This window comes from Rattus norvegicus, chromosome 10, assembly GCF_021556685.1.
Source record: "Rattus norvegicus strain SHRSP/BbbUtx chromosome 10, alternate assembly SHRSP_T2T, whole genome shotgun sequence".
Lineage (NCBI taxonomy): Eukaryota > Metazoa > Chordata > Mammalia > Rodentia > Muridae > Rattus > Rattus norvegicus.
Window position 1 is genome coordinate 33,964,816 of NC_141543.1, and position 22,678 is coordinate 33,987,493.

General features: G+C 47.9%; 1 long non-coding RNA gene across 2 annotated transcripts; it reads right to left on the bottom strand.

The window, feature by feature from the left end:
* Positions 1-18,057: 18,057 nt before the first annotated feature.
* Positions 18,058-22,432, bottom strand: LOC108352074 (uncharacterized). 2 transcript variants are annotated; one of them, XR_015631191.1, is made up of 4 exons: positions 22,013-22,431; positions 21,497-21,587; positions 18,349-18,417; positions 18,069-18,176 (listed from the first exon to the last, which is right to left on the bottom strand). It is a non-coding gene; the product is annotated as an uncharacterized LOC108352074 (long non-coding RNA). The 2 variants fall into 2 exon arrangements; XR_015631190.1 differs by lacking the exon at positions 21,497-21,587 and having other exon boundaries at positions 18,058-18,176; positions 18,349-18,485; positions 22,013-22,432.
* Positions 22,433-22,678: the final 246 nt, after the last annotated feature.

A 22,678-nucleotide genomic window follows, 5' to 3' on the forward strand; every position in this document is an offset into this window, starting at 1 on the left:
GTTGGCAGGTTTTCTGCCCAGGGTTCCCGCAGAAGTGTCAGCCTCTGAAAAGGAGGGGTACCTTCCTTTGGAAAGTGTTTTCCTTTCCTTTCTGTAAAAAAAAATTTTTTTTTTACCAGGCATCACGATGGGTGCCTTTAATCCCAGCACTTAAGAGGCAGAGGCAGGTGAAAATCTGTGAGTTGGAGGGTAGCCTGATCTACATAACAAATTCCTAGCCAGCTAGGGCTACATGGTGAGACCCTAGTCCCTAGTCCTGTCTGTGGTGGCTTCTTGAGTGACTTGGGAACCTGGGCTTGTTTGGGGGTCTTTTTGTAGGCATTGTGCTTTGAAGACACAGAACTTGGTGCACCTTTAGTCCAAAGGTCTTCTCTCCTTAAATACACTCTTTGAGAAGCAGCCGTCCGCTTCTCAATTTTCGAGACAGGGTTTCTTCATGTAGTCTGATGTCCTGGAACTTGCTCTGTAGACCAGGCCTGCCTGGCATTCAAAGAAATCTGCCTGCAGGGATTAAGGCGTGTGCCACCGCCGCCACCCAGCTCAACACACTCTTTGAAAGGCAACTACTCCTTTCTGAAGAAGCTTGGAGAGCCCCACCTCTGATCATGACAGTGCAGAGAGCTTCCAGCAGCCCATACTGACAGGTGCGCCTTAGGTCTCCCCCGACAAGCGCATGTTGTTCTCCGTGTCCATAAGGGCTCATCCTCTGCAGGTTTATGATCAAAATGCAGGAGAGAATGAGACAGCCATCTCAGATACAAATTTTAAAAGGATGACCAAGTCTCGATATTCTAGAAATATAATATTTTAATACAGAATGTTAATAAATCAAAACTAATGCAAAAACAAAAAGCAAAATCCAAAGTTTCAGTACAGATGGGATCCTATAGGACTGGGATTAGGGTGAGGCAAAGGAGAGATGGGGTGGGGGTAGGGCCGGGGGCAGGGGAGAGTTAGTTCTACAAGTACAGACTGCATCAAGTTACATTGGAGGCTTGGCAACCCATCCCAGCCATTGCCCCAGAATCCCACTCTCCCCTATCGTCACCCCACTCATCACCCCCACCAATAGTCAGAAAACGCTTCCACGCTGCATGTAATCTTTACTTGTACCACTAGAGGGAGCACACCTACCACACAAATCTCCAGTAAGCCACAGGGGACTGGAAAAACCAGCAGGCCTCTACAGCAGTTTCTTAGACTCAGAGCCCAAGACAAAAGGGAGAGTCTCAGGCCAGGATTCTAAGGTGGCCATGATCTTGTGCTGGGGGAAAAAAAAAGGAAAAAGAAAAGGAATAAAATCAGCCCCACTCTTTCTGGACATCTGCACTCAGGGCAGAGTTTTAAGCACCCTGTTTGTGTCAGAGACAGCCTGAGACAGGGCAGGAGCACCAGCTCTTGCAAAGCAAGAAAGGGGGCCAGTCCTGAGTACCTTGGGATCCCTTCTGTGGTTTGTGGCTTCAGCAAAATGAAGCATTGGGCCAGATGATCTCAGGACCAATTTGGCCATCAAATGTTGATCTCCTTCTTCAAAGCAGAGTCAGGATTGAGATTCCTAGAGCACACACAGTAAATAGTGCTGCTGCGGAAAGCATCCAGCATCTCAGGCCTCTGCTTCCACTGGAGACGTGTGTGTGTGTGTGTGTGTGTGTGTGTGTGTGTGTGTGTGTGTGTGTATGTATATATGTGTATGTGTGTGCGTGCGTGCATGTGTGTGTATATGTGTGTATGTATATATGTGTGTGTGTGCGTGTATGTATATGTGTGTATGTGTGTATGTATATGTATGTGTGGGTATGTGTATGTATGTGTGTGCGTGCGTGTGTGTGTGCATGTCTGTGTGAGTGTGTATGTCTGTATGTATACGTATGGGTGTGTGTGTATGCATGTATGTGTGTGTGTGCACTCACGCACACACTGAGGCCAGAGAAGTATGGCAGGTGCCCTGATCTGTCATTTCCCATCTTATTCCCCTGAGTCAGAATCTGTCACTGAACTTGGATCTCGGCTGATGGCCAACAATCCCAAGCAATCCTGTCTCTGTCGTACTGGGGTAACAGACTCATGGTCAAACATGCCAGGCTTTTGTGTGGGTTTGGGAAATCTGTATTTAGGGCCTTTTCTGACCCTAATCTGTTTTTCTGGCCAGAACTCTTACACACTGAACCATCATCCCACCTCTCAGTGAAGACTTCCTCTATAACAAATCACCGTCAAATTTCCTGAGCCACAATATAAACGGTGGCAACACGCACTGAACACTCGCTGTGTGCCGCCTTTGATGTGTGCAGCCCCCTCTGCAATTCACACGATGAGCAGCTTCCAAGACCACCAACCTCACTTCATAGACACAGGGAAGCAGTAGAGACCACAAATCAGGAGATGGGGGTGCGGTAAGCAGCTCTGTCTACCCCATGCTTCCCAACGGGAGGCAGCCAGATAAGCCAGGAGAGTTGTCTGGACTTTGGCGTGTTTCTGAGTAGGATGGAGTTGCGTCCAACTATCTCCCATCCCTAAAGTGTGAGCTGGTTTGGTCCAAGGACAGCTTTCTTTTGAATCAGCCGATGTCCCAGGTACTCACCGAGGGAATGTACTGGTGTCCACAGGGCGGACCTTTGAAGCCATCTGGCACTACAACCTACCCAGGCTTTTAGAGCAGTGGATTGCCCCTCCTTGAGACCCTCTGATTCCGTAGTCTGAGGGTCACAGGCCCAGCTCCTTGCCCATGGGTCTGAGGGCAAGAGACTCCACGTTACTGTAGCCCCCTCACTTTTCAAGAGCTATTCTTCTTCCCTGCAGTAGAGACAAAAGCCTAAAAAGAACTTTCCAGAAAAGGCCACAGATAGCTCTGGGGAAATGCCACACCCTCCCCCACCCCACATTTAAGACATTCTTCATCTACTTTATAATTTCCCCCCTCACATTAGCAATAATTTAAAGACAAGATCAGAACTGATGCCCTCATAACCACAGCAGGTTTCTTGTGTCTGCCTCACATAGAATTTTCCAGCCAAGGCTGACAACTCTCAAACATGGTTTCCTAGTGTGGCCCTTTTAGCATCCAAGCGGAACTGCACATGGAGGTCTCAGAGGTCAAAGGCTAACCAAGGCATTCACCCAGATAGATCTTCCCAGCTGACCCACCATTCCTTGGCTAAGCCCTGTGGGTTTTCATGACTTCCGTAAATTCCATGATTCCCTAAATGGCTGCTAGACTTTGTCAGGTTTGCATATTCAACAAATATTTATTGAATTGCAACTATGTGCCAAGCCTCACCTTAGGCACTGGGGAGACCCTGTGGTGAGCTTAGGATCCAGTACAGGTGACAGACATTGGGTAAATATCCACACAGATAAAAGCAAAATGTCCACAAGAATGGCAAGATGAGGATTTGTCTGACACACTGCGGGGCACAGCTTTACTGGGAGTCACAACAGCTGAGGGGAAAAGTGGGAGTTAGGCAGGGGGTAGGGGTGTTTACATGCAAAGGCCCTGTGGGAGACAAACCATGGAAGTTGGAAGGGATCAAAGATGCTGTCATCAGGGTGGAGCAAGATGAGGCACAGAGGCAGCTAAGGCCGGACTTCCACGCAGGGATGGTAAACAAAAGGCTTGCACCTTGACCCCGAGAGTAGCAGAAAACCAAAGAATGATCTTAAGTGGGCAGGCAGTGTACGCCCCCACCTATATGTGGGGTTGGAGGTTGCTCCGGTGGTTGTAAGAACAGTTCGACCTAACCTGAGGTAAGGCTGTCAACTGGAGTGTTCGGCCTTAACCAAGCCCTATCAAGCAAAGCAGGTGCTTATGGGAGTTCTCCATAGCTCAGCGGTACACATGAGCTTTCACAGATCAAAACACTTGACCTTGAGAATGACGAATAAGGTAGGTGTATTCCTCTGATGCATTTTGACAGATGAGGACAGAGAGGGTCAGGAAATTGGTAGAGGTCACCCGGTAGAGAAGCGGCAGAGGTGCCACCCCAGGTCAGTCTAATCCCACAGCCAGGTGACAAATGAATGCAGACCCCTGTTGTGAAGCTCTGGAGTCTCAGCCTCCTCTTCACACAAAAGCGGGTCAGGATCAGGTGGTGGGGTGTGACAGTCCCTCAAGACTCTGAAGCAGTCCCCACAATGCAATTCTGGCCTTGGGGATTCCTGACAACCCCAAGGAGAGTTGAGGAACACCCCGACTTTCTGCACACCCCACCCCCACGGTACAGTGCAGTATGGGAGCCATGATAGCAGCAGAACCACCTCCAAGTGGCTCCAAGTTTATGACCAGCTCAGAGAGCGAGTGCTTTTTTGTGGTTCGCCAGTTCGGCTCCCACAAAACCCTTCTCAAAGATGAATGGATTTCTAGAACGGACAGGAAGACAAGGGGATCTCGGTGGCACCCTGTTAGTTCCAATGGCAGGACAGGTGGAGACAAGGCCTCCAGACTGCCTCTCTGAGCCCAAGCCAGTGCCCTCCTTCTGTCCCAGAGCCAGGCACAGACTAGCGGAGTGAGAGGAGAGGAAGATGGGGCGAGCACAGATCTTGAGCAGCCACACTGGCTGTTCTGCTGCTGCTGGCTGTTCTTTGAGAAGGCAGGGAGCTGCCGAAGGTGGAGGCCTGAAGGGGTGGGTCTGATGCTAAGGTTCTGGGCGGGGCTTAGGCAGGGTACCAAAGCTGTAGCAACAGAGGCCATCTTCAAGGTGAGCTCAAGGAGGCTATGCCTAATGGTTGCAGGGTGAAAAGGTAGAAAAGCACTATTGATGCACCCCATTACAGTTCCATGGCTGCTATAATAGCTTCTTCTATTTAACATTATCTGTTTACTTTGGGGGAGCCGGCACACGCCACCACACGCATGCGGAAGTCAAAGAACAACTTTCAGGATGCCGTTTTTCTCCTACCATATGGGTCTCCTGGGATCAAACTCGGGTCATAAGGCTTGAAAGCAACTTTACCAATTGAGCCAGCTCTTGCCGAAGGCTCTGTAGCTTCTGGAAGTTTCTCTTGCTGGGGACATTGTTCCTCATGCTCTCTCCCATGGCTGGTCTGTCACAGCCTGTCACTTGATGTTGCATGCTCCTATCTCTCCCAGCCTTGTGATGGTCCTTCATGCCTTTCGCTTTCTCCCTCCCTTTCAACGTCTTCAGGTCCTACGCCAAGGCCACTTCCTCATGCAACCTTCTCTGGCCTCTCCAACCCTCTTCCCAGCTTTGTTTGCTGCGAGTGCGCGTACACTCGCGCGCACGCGCGCGCAAACACACACACACACACACACACACACACACACACACACACACACACGGAAACTAGAGGAAAGTGTCAGATGTGCCCTTCGTCACTTTCTACCTTGTTGATCCTCATTCAGTCGTCCTGGGGCGCAGCGGAGGCTGCTTGGGAGAGAGAATGAGGGGAATTTGACGGCACTTAACCCACACCATTACTGGGCAGGTACTGGACTCCAGGTAAGTGCCCAGACACTGCTCTAGGGGTGAGAAAGCTGGAACTGATATTCCCTGGCTTCTGGGCCCCCAGTCTCCCCTGGAGAACCACTCAGAGAAGGGGGAAACAAAGTCTCGGGGGTCCATGGGCCCACAACCGGATCAGGACCAGGTGCTCCCAAACTCCTGGGCCCACAGGTTGGGGACTGCATCTAGCCCAGGGCAGGGGGAGAAAGGGGAGTTCAGGCTTAGCTCAGCTGTGATTGTCCTTAGCTTGGCTGTGGTTGTGACTGGAAGCTCAGAGAGGCCTTCTGCTGGAGGCTTAGGTTGCAGCTGGGTATTTGAATGCCTTCTCCATGGCTCCCCATGGCAGATTTTGGTGAACGAGATGGTCCGTGGTTCCAAACTGTTTATTGTTCATTGTGGAAAATGGATGCATACCGTACCATACCAACTTCTCGGGGTGGACCCGAGATTAAATACCTTTTGTAGGGAGGAATGTCTGGGAAGGGAAGCTTATTGGCTGAACCCTCAGGACCTGTAGGTACTTCATTAGCATGGAGAACTCTTTTCTGGGTCTACGTGACTACAAGTCACGTTTCCTTATGTGGGGGGTGTGGCACGTGTTCCGGGTCAGGAATTTGGCAGGGGGCGGGGAGTCGCCTAAGTCTCTGGTGTGTACGCACCAAGCTTCCGGGTCTCAGACCTGCTCTACCTTCCCGAGCTTCCTGACATGATTTACTGCCCCACACTACCTTATTCCTTTGAAACAGGGTCTCTCCCTAAACGTGGCGCTCTCATTTCTTGGGCGCTGCTTTGGATCGTTCGTTGTTTCTTTGACTAGGCTGCTGTCAGTGAGCCACAGAAATCCTCTTGTCCCTGACCCATCCATGCTGGCGGCATAGGTGTGGGTGGGACCATGCCCAGTGTGCGATGTGGATGCTCTAGTCCTCGGGGTTGCAGTGTAACTCTTACCAGCTGAACCACCCCTGTTGAATTATTTTAATCTTCATTTTTATTTCTTATTCCTGTGTGTATATGTGTACACATATGCATATTCCGTTGAGGTGCATGCTACAGAGAACATATGGAGGTCAGAGGATAACTTTGTGGAGTAGGCTCTCTCCTTCCGCCATTGCTTGAGTTTGAGGAATCGCCAGGCTTGCTCAGCAAGCACGATTGCCCACTGAGACACGTTTATGTGTAAGGGTCTTTTGTGGCCAGGATTTGTTCCTGCAGAGTCTGGATGCGAGCCATAGCCCTTAGACATGCAGCAAACACAGACGTGCTTGCCGATGTGGCCACCCGAGACAGAGGAGCCAGGAGAACTTGTGATTAAAGATGAATGAGAGCCCTAGATGTCAAAGTAGCTCACAACCTAGAATCCCAGAACTAAGGGAGCTGAGGCAGGAGGATTGCTGTGAGTTGACGACCAGCCTGGGCTACAAGAAAGAGATCCTGTCTCAAAATTAATTAACTTAAGCAGTCATGGCTTTTAAAGCAGACTCCACACATAGCCAGTGTAGGATATGAGCCAACTTCCCCAAATGCTTAGTTATACAGTTTAACAGTTCGTAAAAGGGGAGCAGAAGAGCTACCAGTGACACAGCAAACACACACACACACATGCACACACACACATGCACACACACATGCACACACACACATACACACACGCACACAGCACCTGCACACACACATACACACACAGCACCTGCACACACACGCACATGCATATACACATACACACACACACAAAAAACACACACATAAACACATGCACTCACTCACACACATACATATACACACACGCCAATTAAATCCCCCAAAAGCTTTCCTTACAGTTAGCAGACAAGAAAGAGTATCTATTTTAGTTTCTTTTGTCATCATTACAATTTCCAGTAATAATAACAGTTCTAGAAAATAGATAATGAAAAAGCCACCCCCAGTCAGGAACTTCCTCTCCCATTTCCTGGCTCAGAGCTAGAGAAATCAACATGAGGCATTCTCCTTCTCTTTCTCTCCCTCTCCCTCTATCTTTCTTTCTCCCTCCCTCCCTCTCTCTAACTCTGTGTGTGTGTGTGTGTGTGTGTGTGTGTGTGTGTGTGTGTGTGTGTGTGTGGTGTCCTTTGATATTGTTCTTCCTATAAACCAGCTTGCACCAGCTTCTGAGAGTCTATTGTTAAATTTTCAGGAATTTCATTAGCTGGCTGTTAAACACGGCCATTATTGAAAAATCACTGTTGTCTTTGTTCTGCGTGCGTTTGTTTGTTTGTTTGTTTGTTTGTTTGTTTGTTTGTTTGTTTGTTTTTTGAGCCCTCAGGATGAATTTAGGGACTCTAACAGGGTAGAGAAAGTGCTCCCTCACTGAGCCATACCCCAGCTCTCTTTTCAAACTTGCTTCTGCAGTATTTATCTCCAGAGAAGGCCAGGCTTCCTTATTATCCAGAATAATAACAATAAGGGTGGCAGATGGTTCGGTGGGGAGGACCAGAATTTGGATCTGCTGCAGTCACACAAAAGCCAGGCCGACATGGCAATTATCTGCAATCCTAGCGCTCTGAGGCAGAGACGGGGATCCCTGAGCAAGCTGGCTCTGTATTATGCAGACTCTGGGAGCTTTGGGATCAATTTCAATTAAAAAAAAGTGGACAGTGATTAAGGTAGACACCCCATTAGGAACCACTGGCCTCCATACGCAGACATACACACACGTACAACACATATCTACCTCTGTAGAACTATTAAGAAGGCAACTGAAGGGGACAGCAGAGATAGTTCATGGTCTACCAGAGAACCTGAGTTCAATTCCCAGCATTCACATTTGGCAGTTCAGATTGTCTCTAACACCAGCTCCAGGAGATCCAATGCCTTCTTCCAACTTTGGGGACACCCATACACATAATAAAAATAAGACTTTAAAAAAAATGCAGCTTCTTCTAAAAGATCCAGCTCCCTAAACTCTGCCCTCCCCTCCACATCCCCTCACTGGCTTGCAGATGTCAGCTTTGAGTGTGTGCACATCTTCCCTAACCCAGCCATCACATTGGTGATTTAAAATCAGTTTATGGAAGTCGTCTTTACACTTGCAGGTGTATAGCGTGGAAATGTACCCCTTCCCTATTCAGAAATGAGTTACTATTTACCATTCTGTCACTGCCTAACCCTGATAGAAAACAGTCTAATTGCTCTAAGACCTGGCTAAGCAGAAAGCTCTTACCCTTGACACCAAAGCACAGACAATTAAAGGAGAATTGATAAATTGGACCAAAAATTATGTTATAAAAAAATTTACTTTGTGGACAACGCTTAAAAAGATAAGAGGTGGGGTTGGGGATTTAGCTCAGTGGTAGAGCGATTGCCTAGCAAGCGCAAGGCCCTGGGTTCAGTCCCCAGCTCCGAAAAAAAGAAAAAAAAAAAAGATAAGAGGTATTGGGGTGTGGTTCAGTGGTTAAGTAGCAGCTTAGCATGTGCCAGGACCTGGGTTCAGGGTCCAATAACACACACACACACACACACACACACACACACGGAAATATCACCCTGTATAAGACTCCTTCAAAGTGAGAGAAAATATTTTCAAACCATAAATATGGCCAAGGACTAATATCTTGAATGTCTAAATTTGCAAATGTCAGTAGTGAGAAAACAAACAATCCAATGAGACTATGAACAGAAGAAACGAAGAGACATGTCTCTGAATGTCTTAGCCACCCCCGTGTCACTGTGCAGAGACACCAGGATCAAGGCAACTTTTATAAAACAGAGCATTTAGCTGGAGGTTTGCTTACAGTTTTAGAGGGTTAGTTTATCATCACAATGGGAAGCCGTGGTGGAGAGCTCACTTTAGCCAACGGAGGGGGGGGCAGGTAGACAGACCGACAGACAGACAGAGACAGAGAGACTGGGCCTGACAGGTTGGGCTTTTGAAATTTCAAAGCCCACTCCAAGTGACATGCCTCTGTTGGAGATTGGTTCTAATGCTTTGATTCAGTCGACAATCTGTGTGTCTAAATGCTAAAGGTCCTGGTCCCCAGTTGGTTTTGGATAGATCGATAAAGATGCCAGTGGCCAATGGTTAGGCAAAGGAAGACAGGGCAGGACCCTTAGAATTGTGCAGGGGAAGAGAGAGAGGGATCACTATGAAATGCTGGTATACAGATGGATGTAGGGGCTGCAAGAGATAAAGCCAACCAGCTGTGTGAGATTTTGGGGAAGTGTCCAGTGGCCTAGGGTAGCAAGTGGAGGATTAGAAGTGCCCAGCCATTGAGCTAAATAGCATATTAAAAACAAGCTAGTGTGTGTGTGTGTGTGTGTGTGTGTGTGTGTGTGTGTGTGTGTGGTGTGTGTTATATGTATGTGTGGTGTGTATTGTATGTGTGTTGTGTATGTGTTGTGTATGTTGTATGTATGTGTGGGGTGTGTGTGGTGTGTGTGCATGTATGTGGTGTGTGTGTGTGTGTGTGTGTGTGTGTGTTTTATTTGTGGATTCAAAGATTCCCTGAGTGAGTGGCTGAAAGCATGACTCGCTGGGAGCATAAAGCTGAGTAGCTAAAAACTCAGGCTACACATCACCCCCAATAAGGACACACCTCCTAATCCTTCCCAAACTGTTCATCAACTGGGGACTAAGCATGCAAATAAATGAGAGCCAATCTCATTCAAACCAAGACACCGAAGAACATACATAGAGAGAGAAACACTACAAATACACACATAAAAGATGTTCAAGATCCCACACCTAAGAGGGATGAACAACATTACATACCCATCAAAATATCTATATTAAGGGGGAGGGGTGTTGGAAATAAGCCTCAGCAGTCGAGAGCACTAGCTGTTCTTGTAGGGGACCTGGATTCAGTTCCCAGCACTCCAGTTCCAGGGTCTCTGGCACCCATGTCCTGCCTCCACGAGCACCAAGAACACACAGCATGCACAAACATTTCAGTAGGCAAAACATGGACACACATACATTTTAGATGATAAAAGAGCTGGTGAGACAGCTCGGTGTGTGAAAGGTGCCTGCTGCCAAGTCTAATGGCCTGAGTTGATCCAGGAGCCTACAATGTGGTAGGAGAAAAGAGCAAACTCCTGCAAGCCATTCCCTGACTTGGGCTGGTAAGGGTGCAGAAATATTGCCTCATTCGTATACTGCTGGTGAAGATGCGCAAGTCCCACATCCTCTGATAAACAGTTTGCTTGCTGGAAAAGGAAGTAATAACCATTGATCAACCAACAGTCACAGGCCCGAGCTTTTATCTTAAAGAGAAGGGGATGTGTCCACACCAGTGACTGTCAGCGATGGCTTTCTTCCTGGAATCAGTTGCCCCAAACTGGAAATAACCCATACGTCCTCCAGTAGAGGGTGACCAGTTCAGCAAGCCTGCACACCCATACTGTGAAAGGCTACGTGGCAGTAAAAAGATACAGACAATCGATGCATGGAACAGCCAGATAAAGAATTATAAAAAAAAAAAATACATCCATTAGGCAGGGGAGATGGCTCAGAGGTTAAAAGCACTGACTACTCTTCCAGAGGACCCTGGTTCAACTCCTAGCACCCACCTAGCAGCTCATAGCTGTCTATAACTCCAAGATCTGACACCCTGACACAGACATAAATGCAGTCAAAACACCAATAAAAATAAAAACAAATAAATTACTATTATTTTTTTTAATTACATGTCACTGAGGCCAGTGAGTAAAGGAGCTTGCTGCCAAACCTGATGATCCGAGTTCGATCCTCAGAACCCACTGTTGTCCTCTGACCTTCAAAAGTGGATTGCATCTCATGACATGTGTGTGTGTGTGCACCCAAATACATGGATAAATAAATAAATAAATAAATAAATAAATAAATGTTTGTTTATTACTTATTATTCTTACCCAAAGACCACCAAAAAGAAGAAACTATTAAAATATAAATAATAGTTATTGAAGTAAGAATTTATTGTTTATATGTACCTGAGCGTGATCCTGGCACAGGGGATAAAACTGAATACCACAAGGAAATGAGTAGTAAACTAGGTAAAATGGAATGGTAGGTGGCTGTGGGGCTATGGGAGGAAGCTAAAGTGGGGACAGGGAGCCGATTGGGAGATTACAACTTAAGCGGGCTGGTCAGAGGATGCACTCCTGCAGAGAAGGAATTTTAACGAGAACATGAGAACATCTGAGGAAGCGTGTAAAGAAGCCTGGTAGGGTGACAGTGTTCCAGACAGGGAAACATCGAGTGCCAGAGCCTGTTATAGTGGCATGTCTGAGGTGAAAGGAAAAAAATTGTGGCCAGGGGAGCCTGTTGGAGAGGGCTCAGTACGCAGATCACATAGGGAGATTGGGGTGTATATCTGACACTCACCTTGGGAACTGTTAGACTGAAGGTTTGAAATAAATAACTCGCCATAAACAGAAAATAAACCATAGTTCCAGATGGCTCTGCAGAGATGCCCATCCGAGGGACCAGGGTATGACCTTGCACTGAAATAGGTCTCTTAAGGATTAAACAAGAACAACAAAAGCGGGTAGGAAACAGCTCAATGGACAGGCACACCCCTGAGCCTGGTTTTAACAAGTTACAGATAAGAGGTAATCCACAGGCCTGGCTGGCGATGTCTCTCTCTCCTTTATCAGCTGTGTTCAGACAAGGAAATTTTAGCAGCTTGGGGCCTGGGAAGTGGGGCATCCTGAGCCTGCAGCTCTGCCCTCCTCCTCACCTCACCCCAGGGTCAGATGCTCTCCCAAATGCTTTTCAAGCAACATCTCACTTTGCAGTTACTTTGTTTTTGTGGCAAGGGTCTCTTGTAGCCCAGGTTGACCTCAAACTCAATGTATAGTAAGGCAACCTTGAACTTCTCATCCTCTGGTTCCTCCCTCCTAAGTGCTGGGATCACAGGCCAGCATCACCAGAGGTTTTATGTGGTGCTGGGGACCAGTCAGGGGATGTTGTGCATGTTAGGCACATTCTAGCTACTGCGTCACGTCACCAGCCTTTAGACAATACCTCATTCAAACAAATAGCATCTGTACGACAGTCCTAGGATCTAAGTGGTGGCTATGTGGTTACTTACTATAAGTCAATTCCCTATATGAGACACCTTCAATTTTAGAATGCTTTCCCCATTACCTCTTCAAGTAGATTAATTTTCACACGCATGCTCATGAGCAGAAATGTCAAAGATGAACGATAGAGTTGAGGAAATTCAGAGTGATCACATTCACTTCACGGATAATGAAATCCAGCCTCCTGTGCTTAGAAGCCAACAACACAGTGCACGGCTTTTGCAGAAGACCTGGATTTGGCTCCAAGTACCCACATCAGGTAGCTCAGAGATGGAAGTCCAGCTCCAGAGGATCCCACACTCTTTTCTGCCCTCAAGGAGTTCCCACGCTTACACAGCCCTCTCTCTCTCTCTCTCTCTCTCTCTCTCTCTCTCTCTCTCTCTCTCTCTCTCACACACACACACACACACACACACACACACCACTTAAAATAAAAACTTAGTAAAGAAGAAGCAATGAGAAAAGGTCTTGAACCCATAGCCATCTCTTCCAGACGTCTCCTCCATTTAGCGGCTACAACTCACCCAGAGCTCAGTGCAGAAACGTAGCTACCATCCTCTTCACTCCGGAGGGTTTGTCTCAACCCTTTATCAGTGGGACCTGGGCCTGGCAGGTGGAAGTTTCTCTCTGTTGACTCCTTGCTCCATAGTTCTATTTTTGACACTACATTTCACTCTTTGGAACCAACGTGATTGTGACATTCTACGTGTTCACATCTTTGTAGCACAAACAAGACAAAAACGCTTTACCTCAGCCAAAACGTTGAATAATAATACTTAAGCATAAAGAAAGTGGGACGTGCCCTTGCATGGCTGGAACTCCTCTATTTGGTTGCGTGTTTCCAATTAGTTGGCCACAGCTTGGGACTTGGAAGCTACGGGTCACAGATGAGAAAGCACTCCGGGTATCTGCATGAATGTGTGACTGAAGTCAATCAAGTCAGGGAAGATTTGCAAAACGAGATACACGTTTCTGAGAAAACCACAATACTCTCAGGCTTCAATATTCCAAAGAGATATCTTTACTACTGGAATCAAAGAACATGCTATTGGTAAATTCTTGATTTGAAAAGCAACAAGGACCTTTCTGGGTGCTACTGGTGGTGGGGATGGTGGGGAAGCCAAAATAGTTTTTCAGTTATCTCCTCCTAAAATACATAAACAGTTCCTGAATGTTTTTCCCATCTTGGAAATGTATTGCTTTCTCTTCAAAGCCATCACTCCGTCCTAAAGAACGGAATGTAATTGCACGTGCTAGGCCTGCGTGCAGTTCTGAAGTTAGTTTGGTCAGGACATTTGAGGGATTAGACGTACTCTGTCCAGATTTGGAATGGATGCTTCTAGTTGTAACAGCTCATGTTTCTTGAGTCTTTACAATGTGCCAGGCCCTGCAGTAACTGTTGGATATGTGTTACCTAACTTAATGACCTCATTCCCTGCCGCAGTCAGTGTCCTGGTCCAACATTAGTAAACATCCCTTTTTGCAAGTGGCTTTAACATCCTTGCTTCTCTCTCCTCACCTTTTGTTCTCAGAAAAAAAAAAAATTAGTCTGGCTAAACCTAACCCTTTTATTCTCCAAATCACACATCCCCAACAGTATGGGAAGAGAACACATAATTGTCTTGATGAGTCTCGCTTTAAATCCATAACAGCTGAGCACAAAGGAAGTTGAAGAATATCTGCGTAGCTAGGGAGATGGCTTAGTGGTTTGGTGGTTGAGAGCACTGGCTACTCTTCCTTCGGACCTGGGTTTGACTCCCAGCATCCCTGTGGAGGAGATTCACAGTCATTCATAACATCACATTCTGGGGATCCAAGGCCGTATTCTGACCTCCATGGGCACCGGAACACATGCAGACAAACACTCATACACATAATAACATAAGGTAAAATAAATGAAAAGAACGATGTTGGCTACAGAGTGATTTCAAGGAAAGCCTGGGCTATAGAATAAGTTCTGAGAGAGGCTGGGATTCTCAGCGAGAGCCCGTCTCCCCTCCCACCACAGTGCTGGGAAGAGAGCTCGGGTGAGAAAGTCCTCATTCACAAAAGGAAGAGGAGCCCAGTTCAGATTCCCATCACCCACGTGAAGAGCTGGATGTGGAAGCGCTTGGTGCCCGACACCGAGGAGCAGAGATAGAAAGATCCTGGAGTTTGCTTTTCTGTCAGCCTAGATGAACTGGCGAACCCCAAGTTCAGTGAGAGACCCACCATGTAGGAAGCAGAGAAAGCTCTGCGTAAATGAAGTCTCAGCTGAATGGGTATTGCCCACACAAGCAGGCCATGTTAAAGACCCCAGAGCTTTAGACCCATGGAAGGATAAAAAAGTCTTCACCTGGAGTCTGGTTCAGAGACAGGGCAAAACTTTTCTCAGAGGACAAAGTGAATGCAAGTATTTACGGTATGTGCAGAATATGTCCACCAAAGCTTTCTCTACTCCTGGATGTTTATGGCCTGAAGATGCTCTAATACAAAGACTGCTCTTACCAGAATTAGCTAAGCCTCACTCCTTGATTCAAATGTAGCATAAACCCAGCCTCATTTAAGCATATTCAGGAACCCCACCTCTCTGCTTAAATCTATACAAGAACCACACTGAACTTCTAGGGCACTGTAGTTTCCCCAGGGAAGAGCTCAGACCACCAATCCTAGATTCTCACTTGTCTCACTTCGGAACTTGTCTTTTCTACATTCCCTTGCCACGCCTAGTCAGTTCCTGCTACTGTGCATGGATGTAGCAACCCTGTCTTTAAGAAAAATGGAGAAATAGAGAAAAACAACTGATGTCAACTTTTCAAACACACACACACACACACACACCTACACATTCACACATTCATGACCACACACAGATACACACACATTCATGAACACACATAAACACACACATTCATGAATATACACACATCTCCCTCACCCTCACACACACACACTCACATTCACGCATTCATGAACACACACATAAACACAAACACACACATTCATGAATACATACGCATGCATACTCATGCATTCATGAACATAATATACATCCACACTCACACATTCATGAACACACAAACACATACATCTCCTTCACCCTCACACATATATACTCTCATTTACACATTCATGAATGCACACATACACACAAAGACACACACATCCATGAACACACACAGACACACACATTCACGAACATTCACACATACACACACACTCAAGAACACACACATATACTGTCTACAAACCTCAAATGGTACAACCTGCTCCCTGGTAACCCTAATAGCTCCCTCCTGTCCCCCAGTATCCTCAGTGAGAGGCCACTTTGATTATTTTGGAGTCTGAGTGATGGAGGTGACAAAAGACAAAAGAGAGGTTCCAAGCACTAAGTCACGAAGGCCCTTCTTTGACGTTACTTTCCTCTTGAGCTTAAGAATGGGAATCACTGGAAATGTCTGCGTAGAACAGAGACAGAAGTCTGACTTGGATTACAGGCTGAAAGGAACAAGGACAATCGACATTATATAGGCGGTTGGTATCATAATCCAAGTAAGAGACAGTGTGATAACTGGATCCAGGTGGTCACAGGGAGGAGTGGAGCAGGGATCTGATTGGACTGTGACTTTAACCAATTTATATATTAGCTCCAGTTTGCCGTCTGTGGATCCATTGAGCTTTTCTATATATAGGAAAAGATTTAAAAATAGTGCTTACAGTTCCACAGCAATGTGGGTATAACTAATGACACTGAACTACACATTTAAGCGTTTAAAAGGCATTGCGTGTGTGCGTGCGTGTGTGTGTGCGTGTGTGTGCGTGTGTGCGTGTGTGTGTGTGTGTGGTGTGTGTTTAGACAGAACATCATATATCTCAGGCTGGCCTAGAACTTGCTACGTAGCTAGAGATGACCTTGAACCCCTGATCCTCCTGCCTCCACCTCTAGGGTGCTGGCATTACAGAGGATAGCACCATTCCATCCTCGTTTTCTTATCTTGAAAATGGTGATGCTCCTAACAATATGGCGATTGTGAGGACTGAATACGTAACAGACATTGTTGAAGAAGACAAGGGTGAGACGTGGCCTGAGTGTTCTGGACCGTCAGTGCATATTTTGAATTGGAGAGATCTTTAAAGTGCCTAAAATTATTTAAATTGGACACATTAACAGGTACTATGCCATGCCTGGTAAAGATACCATGTTGTATGTTCTAACAATGTTAAAATTATCCATGTCGGGAGGGGGGGGGATGTTTGCCCGGAAACCGGGAAAGGGAATAACACTCGAAATGTATATAAGAAATACTCAAGTTAATAAAAAATAAATAAATAAATAAATAAAAAATTATCCATGTCCTCAAACAGTGTCATTCTTTGATTGAGAGGCTTCGGGACTGTCCTTGTGCTGCTTCGTGCCTGCAATTGAAATGCTATAGAAGGCTGAGTCAAAAGGCTCACTGAGGATTTCAGGCCAGCCTGGGCTGCATAGTGAGTTCTGATCAGGTCAGCAAAGGCAGCATAGCAAGATCCCATCTCAAAGAAACAGGGGAAGAAAAGAAGGAGGGAGGGAAGGAAAGAAGGAGGGATAAAGGCTGAACCATACCAAGGCCAGCACACATCTTTAATAGGATCAGGAATTTAAGGCCATCCTCAGCTACAGAGTGAATTGGAGGTCAACCTTGGCTTCTTGAAAACAACCTCTAATTTTTTTTAAATGAAATGTATAGCATATTGTCATCTACAGTTGCCCTGCCTTGCAATAGACTCCACAGCTTCCTTTTCCTGTTTGACTGTAACTCCCTGGCTATTGTTTCCAGCCCTCTACACGTACCCCTCCTCGCCTCTGGCAGCCGGCATTCTACTCGACTTCTATAAAATGAACTCCAACCTTCTCTGGGTGATTCAGAGCTTGCAGTATTCCTCTCTTTGTGAGTGACAGCTCTAAAGCCTTGTCCTCAAACAAGAGCTAAGCGACCTGGAGTTAAGGGATGGGTGGGTGGTGGAGAGAGTCCCTTGGTCACCAAGGCTGTCAGTAAGCGAGATAAAACCTGAATCTCACAGTGCGGGTGAGATTTAGGAGTTTTAGGAGAAGGACGAGTGCCTCCAAGCCCACAAAGGCTGGGAATGCACACAGATCTCCATCTAGTGCTGAGCTGGTCCAGGGGCTCCATGGGGTGTACACGGGGCCTTGGTTTCTATAAGGCATCGGCTCTCACTGTGATGGGCCTGTCTCTGCTGGCTTTCATGCTCTGCTCCCCAAGGGTGACTCCCTAATGCATCCTGTGCAGCCACATGTTAATGAGAGGGGAGTGGCCACTCTGTCTGTTACCTGGCCTAAACTGGTTTCTGTGGCTCATTGTTGGTATGGACCCTGCAGAAATCCCACAGCTTTGCCCGGAAGTGGTTTTCCTCACCATGGGCCGGGTACTGGCTTTCAAGTTGGAAGTTCAGAGCATAACTCCCTCTCCCTTGTCCTACCTTACTGATAGGGATTAGGGGAGAGGTGCTCTAGCTAGCCTCTTTCCTCTCACCTTCCCCAATGCAAATTTTCATTTTGTTTGGCCAACAGCAGGCAGGATTCATTGCATTCAGTTTTGTGAAGTCAGTTTGGTGTATAAAACAGCAGGTCTGAGTTGGCGCACATCTGTGGAGCAGGTTCACTGGAGGATCTTGCTGGATGCCATCTTGCTCTGACTCCAGAACACCCTTAACAAAGGATAGGTAGAGGGCATGGTCACAGGTGCATCAACCGGAGTCACAGGTGAGTCACGCATCCCTTAACCCCCGGCTACTTAGCTCTTGCCAGGCCTGTGTTTGATGTCCTCAAAGCTTTAGAACTGTCCTTCCAAAAAGAAGAATCTTGAAAGTCCTCACTCACTCAGAGAAGGTTAGATGGGGTTCATTTTACAAGCACAATGAAGCTGCTTGAGATGCTCCTCTCATTCTTCTGTGTCCTCACACAGAAAAAGGAAGTGTTAGATATTTGCATGGAGAGGAGACAGAATGTAGAGTCATCTAAGAGAAAGAAAGAAAGAAAGGATAAACTCGAACAATGGTTTCACTCCAAATTTACATATCAGACTCACCTGGAGGGTCTTACAAAGCAGAGTGCCCCAGACTCAAGAAGGCCAAGCTGGGGCATGAGAATGCTGCTCACTTACAAAATCCCAGGTTAGACACACATTACTGGCCAAAGGACTGCCTTTAAGAACAAGGATACGGGGGGCTGGGGATTTAGCTCAGTGGTAGAGCGCTTACCTCGGAAGCGCAAGGCCCTGGGTTCGGTCCCCAGCTCGGGGGGGGGGGGGGGAAGAACCAAGAACAAGGATACGAGGAGGCTTGGCTGGCTGTGTGGAAGGTTCACAGTGGAAAATTCAGCTCAGGATGACGAGTTCACTGGAAGGCCATCACTGTGACTGTGGCTCTCCAGTCAGGCTCAGCTCTTTATTGGCTGGTGTTACAAGCAGACTGTTCAACCAGAGTCAAACTCGCGTCAAGACACCAAAGAGGCAAGAACACTAGAGGGGGAGGTTGGGGGCAATTGACTGGGACACCTTGGGGTTAAATCTGGAAGAGGTAAAGGAAGGAGGAGAGACAAGGAGATCGGGGAAGGATCCAGAGCTTCAAGGATGATTGGTGTCTAGGACTTAGAGGAAGTAATCTGGGGGTGGTGGAACATGGAGCCCAGCGAGTGGTTCAAAGTTGGGTTTGTGGATAAGGTGACACCAGAGCAAGAAGGGGTGGAAGGCTGGCGACAACAGGAAAGGACAGAGTTCCTTAAGCTACACCTAGAGGACTGGATGTTGAAAACACCACAAAAAGCAGATGCTATGCTAGAGGGTTGACAGTGAGACGGGCATCAACATCTTCAAGTAATCTGGGCTGTCCGGTGACTGAAATGAGGAAAAAGGGTGGGAAGTGTGCTCCAATGGCATGAAGTTTACAGCCAGATTTCACAGCCACTACAACAGAGAAAGAAGCAGAGTGATAGCCAGGGGACCAAGAAGGGACCCATGTCACAGCCAAGTCTACTGCGTAGATGTAACATATAAGGCAGCTGCCAGAGAAGTAAATTTCGCAGGAGCAGTCAGGGTCCGTCTGTCTGTCCACCTGTCCATCTGTCCATCTGTCCATCTGAGGCTCGCCCCTAGCCCCTAAATTAAACACCTGGGAAACCTAAGGCACGTAATTGATCTGGCAAGGAGCACAGGCTCTAAGCTGTCTTTAAACCCCTCGAGAAACTCACATGAACAGCCCTGGGAAAGAGCTAAGAAGCTGAAGTGGGTACTGAGAGGATCAACTGAGTGGAGTTCCTTGGGAGACAGAGTCAGAATAGAGTAGAGTAGACAGAGAGGATTTGAGTCTGAATGAACAAGGCAGGTCTGGGAGGATGAGCTCCTCATGGTCACAAGGAGGGTCTTAAGGCAGTCTTGGGAGCGGAAGTGGAGGCGGATGGACTCACCAGGAATACAGAGAGGGTGGAGGTTGCCTTGGTCATGGTGTCTCTTCATAGCAGTGGAAACCCTAACTAAGACAGTGGCCAAGCCTCAGAGGCCATCTACAGAAAGATAGACTACAGGCCTCCTTGGGATCTTATTGACTTTCCTTAGAAATCCAGGACACCAGAAGCCAACTTCTGACCTAGGGTTTCCACTGCTGTGAAGAAGAACCATGACCAAGGCAACTCTTATAAAAGACATAGAATTGGGACTGGATAACAGGTTCAGAGGTTCAGTCCATTATCATCATGGCAGGAAGCATGGCAGCATCCAGGAAGACATGGTGTTGGAGAAGGAGTTGAGAGTTCTACATCTTGTTTCCTCTGACTAGAAGACCGGCATCCTCTGGCAACTAGGAGAGAGCTCTCTTCCGCAATGGGTGGAGCCTGAGCATGGGAGGAGAACTTCGAAGGGCACCTCCACAGTGACACACTTCCTCCGACAAGGCCACACTTCCTAACAGTACTGCTCCCTATGGGCCAAGCGTATTCAAACCACCACAAATGCCTATTACATGTGAAAATAATGCAGTTCAAAAGAGAAGGGAAAAAAGGGCCTCTACCCCCACCCCACAATGAGCAAAGAGACACCTTGTTAGTGATATTGTTCATATATTAGTCAGGGGCAGAAGAGATGGCAGTCTACCGTTCATCCTAGTGCGACGCCTGGCTTGGTGGCCAAAGCTATCTTATGCCTAGGACTCATAAAAATCAAATTAAATCTGATCAAATCCAGGCAGCATAGCACAGGAACAGAGACCTGCAGACTGCCATGCCACCCACAGACCTTCCCTTCAGCACATGGTAGAGGCAAGCCATAGACACCCACTTGCCACTGTGCCACACAACATGAATGGAAGATGTCACCCAGAGCCTACCACCCACATGGCCAGTCTGCAGCAGGAGCCACCACAGTGCATGAGTCTGTGGTGATCAGACGGGAGAGAAAGAGAAGTGGAGAAGCTTAAGTATTATGAAGAGAGATGGACCTGGAGACCGAGGGTGGAGGGGAGTAGCCTGTTCTCAGGGGCCAGCCTCACCACCTTGGGCCATGGTGAGGTCCCAGCCCCAGCTGCCACTGACAGCCATGTCTGAGTCCATGCATCAAGGACTACACAGCATCAAGGGTTGGTGTCATTGTCCGTGGCTCATATATACCACTAGAGAATGTGGAGGAAGTCCCTAGTTAGAATAGCCGCTAAGGAGCACACCAGATGTCCAGGAGACGTGCATAACTGACCCCGCCCCTCACTGGATGTGGCACTCTGGAGAGCTGACCCCCTCTCTCGCCATTGTTAGCCCTCTGGAGGGTAGGCCCTGAGCCTTACCTAGACAGCCCAGTGGAGCTGTCCTGTTGCCCCTGGCGGAGGGGTGTGGGTTGGCCAGCCCTGAGGTTATGAGTGTGGAAGGGCTGGCCCCACCATTTGTCTGCCATGTGGTAGAGGACAGAGGAGATGCTACCCCTCTCCCCAGCCCTGTGCCACCCTTGCCACCTCCGGCAGTGGGCAAAGCTATGACTGCTCCTCACCAGCTTCAGCAATCAGAAGAGCGGGCCCTGCACCTCACCTGGACAGCACCACAGAGTTGACCATGGTAGCAGGGGCACAGGTGAGCCAGCCCTAGGGAAAGAGCATGGGAGAGCTGGTCCCGATACTTGTCTGCAAGAGGTGGTGTGGGTGTGGGAGTGATGTCTCCCCCGACCCCTCACCAACTGTGGCAGTTGGGAGAGATGGCCCTGGGGTCATGAGAATGCTCCCATCCCCTTGACAGCTGCAGCACTAGGAAGAGCAGGCCCTACACCTTGCCTGAGTAGCACAGTAGAAGCTGGTCCTGGAGGTGGGGTAAGGGTGAGCCACCCCCAAGGGATAGCTGGCCCAGCAACTCATCTGTTATAGGGTGGCTGGGTGAAGAGGTGATGCCCCCTCACCCCTTCCGTACCCCTAACCACCTACAGTAGTTAGGAGAATGGGCCCTGGGAGACTTGAGAATGAGTGAGTTGCCCCTGCCACTCCAGCTGCAGCACTTGGGAGAGTGGGCCCTGTACCTCATCTGGACAGCACCGTGGAGCCTGACCCTGATGGCAAAGGCATGAGTGAGCTAGTTCCAAAGGTGTAAGTGCAGGAGAGCTTGCCCAGCCCGTTTCAGGCGCTGCATTTTGGGAGAGCAGACCCTGTATCTTGAATGGGCAGCACAGGGGAACTGGCTCTGGAGGCACGGGTGCGGGTGAGCAGGCCCTGAGGGCAGGAGAGCAAGAGAGCTGACCCTGCCACCTGCTGGTGATGGCATTGGATGACCTAGTCTGAGCAGTGCTGGAGTGCTCCCCCTGGTGGTGCAGATAAAGGAGAGCTGGCAGGCGGACCGACTCAGCCACCACTCAGGCCCAGATTCAGGGCTCTGAGCTGGCCCATCCCCAAATCTATATCATCTGGGAATGATTGGGATGTGTGAAACGGCCAATCCTGCTGCCCAAAGTTGTGGGATTTCTATGACGCAGGGCAACAACAGTCCCGATGAGGATCCAATATTGATGACGTCACAGAAGCCAGAGATCTCAAACCAGACCAATGAATCATTGCAAGTGAGGATGCCTGGGCAGAGGGGTATACTGTGACACACACTATGACATACAACAGCTTCCACGGTGATTTTTTTTTCTATGCTTTGTTTCTGTGGTTGTTTGTGTGTGTGTGTTCTATTTTGGGGATAGGTT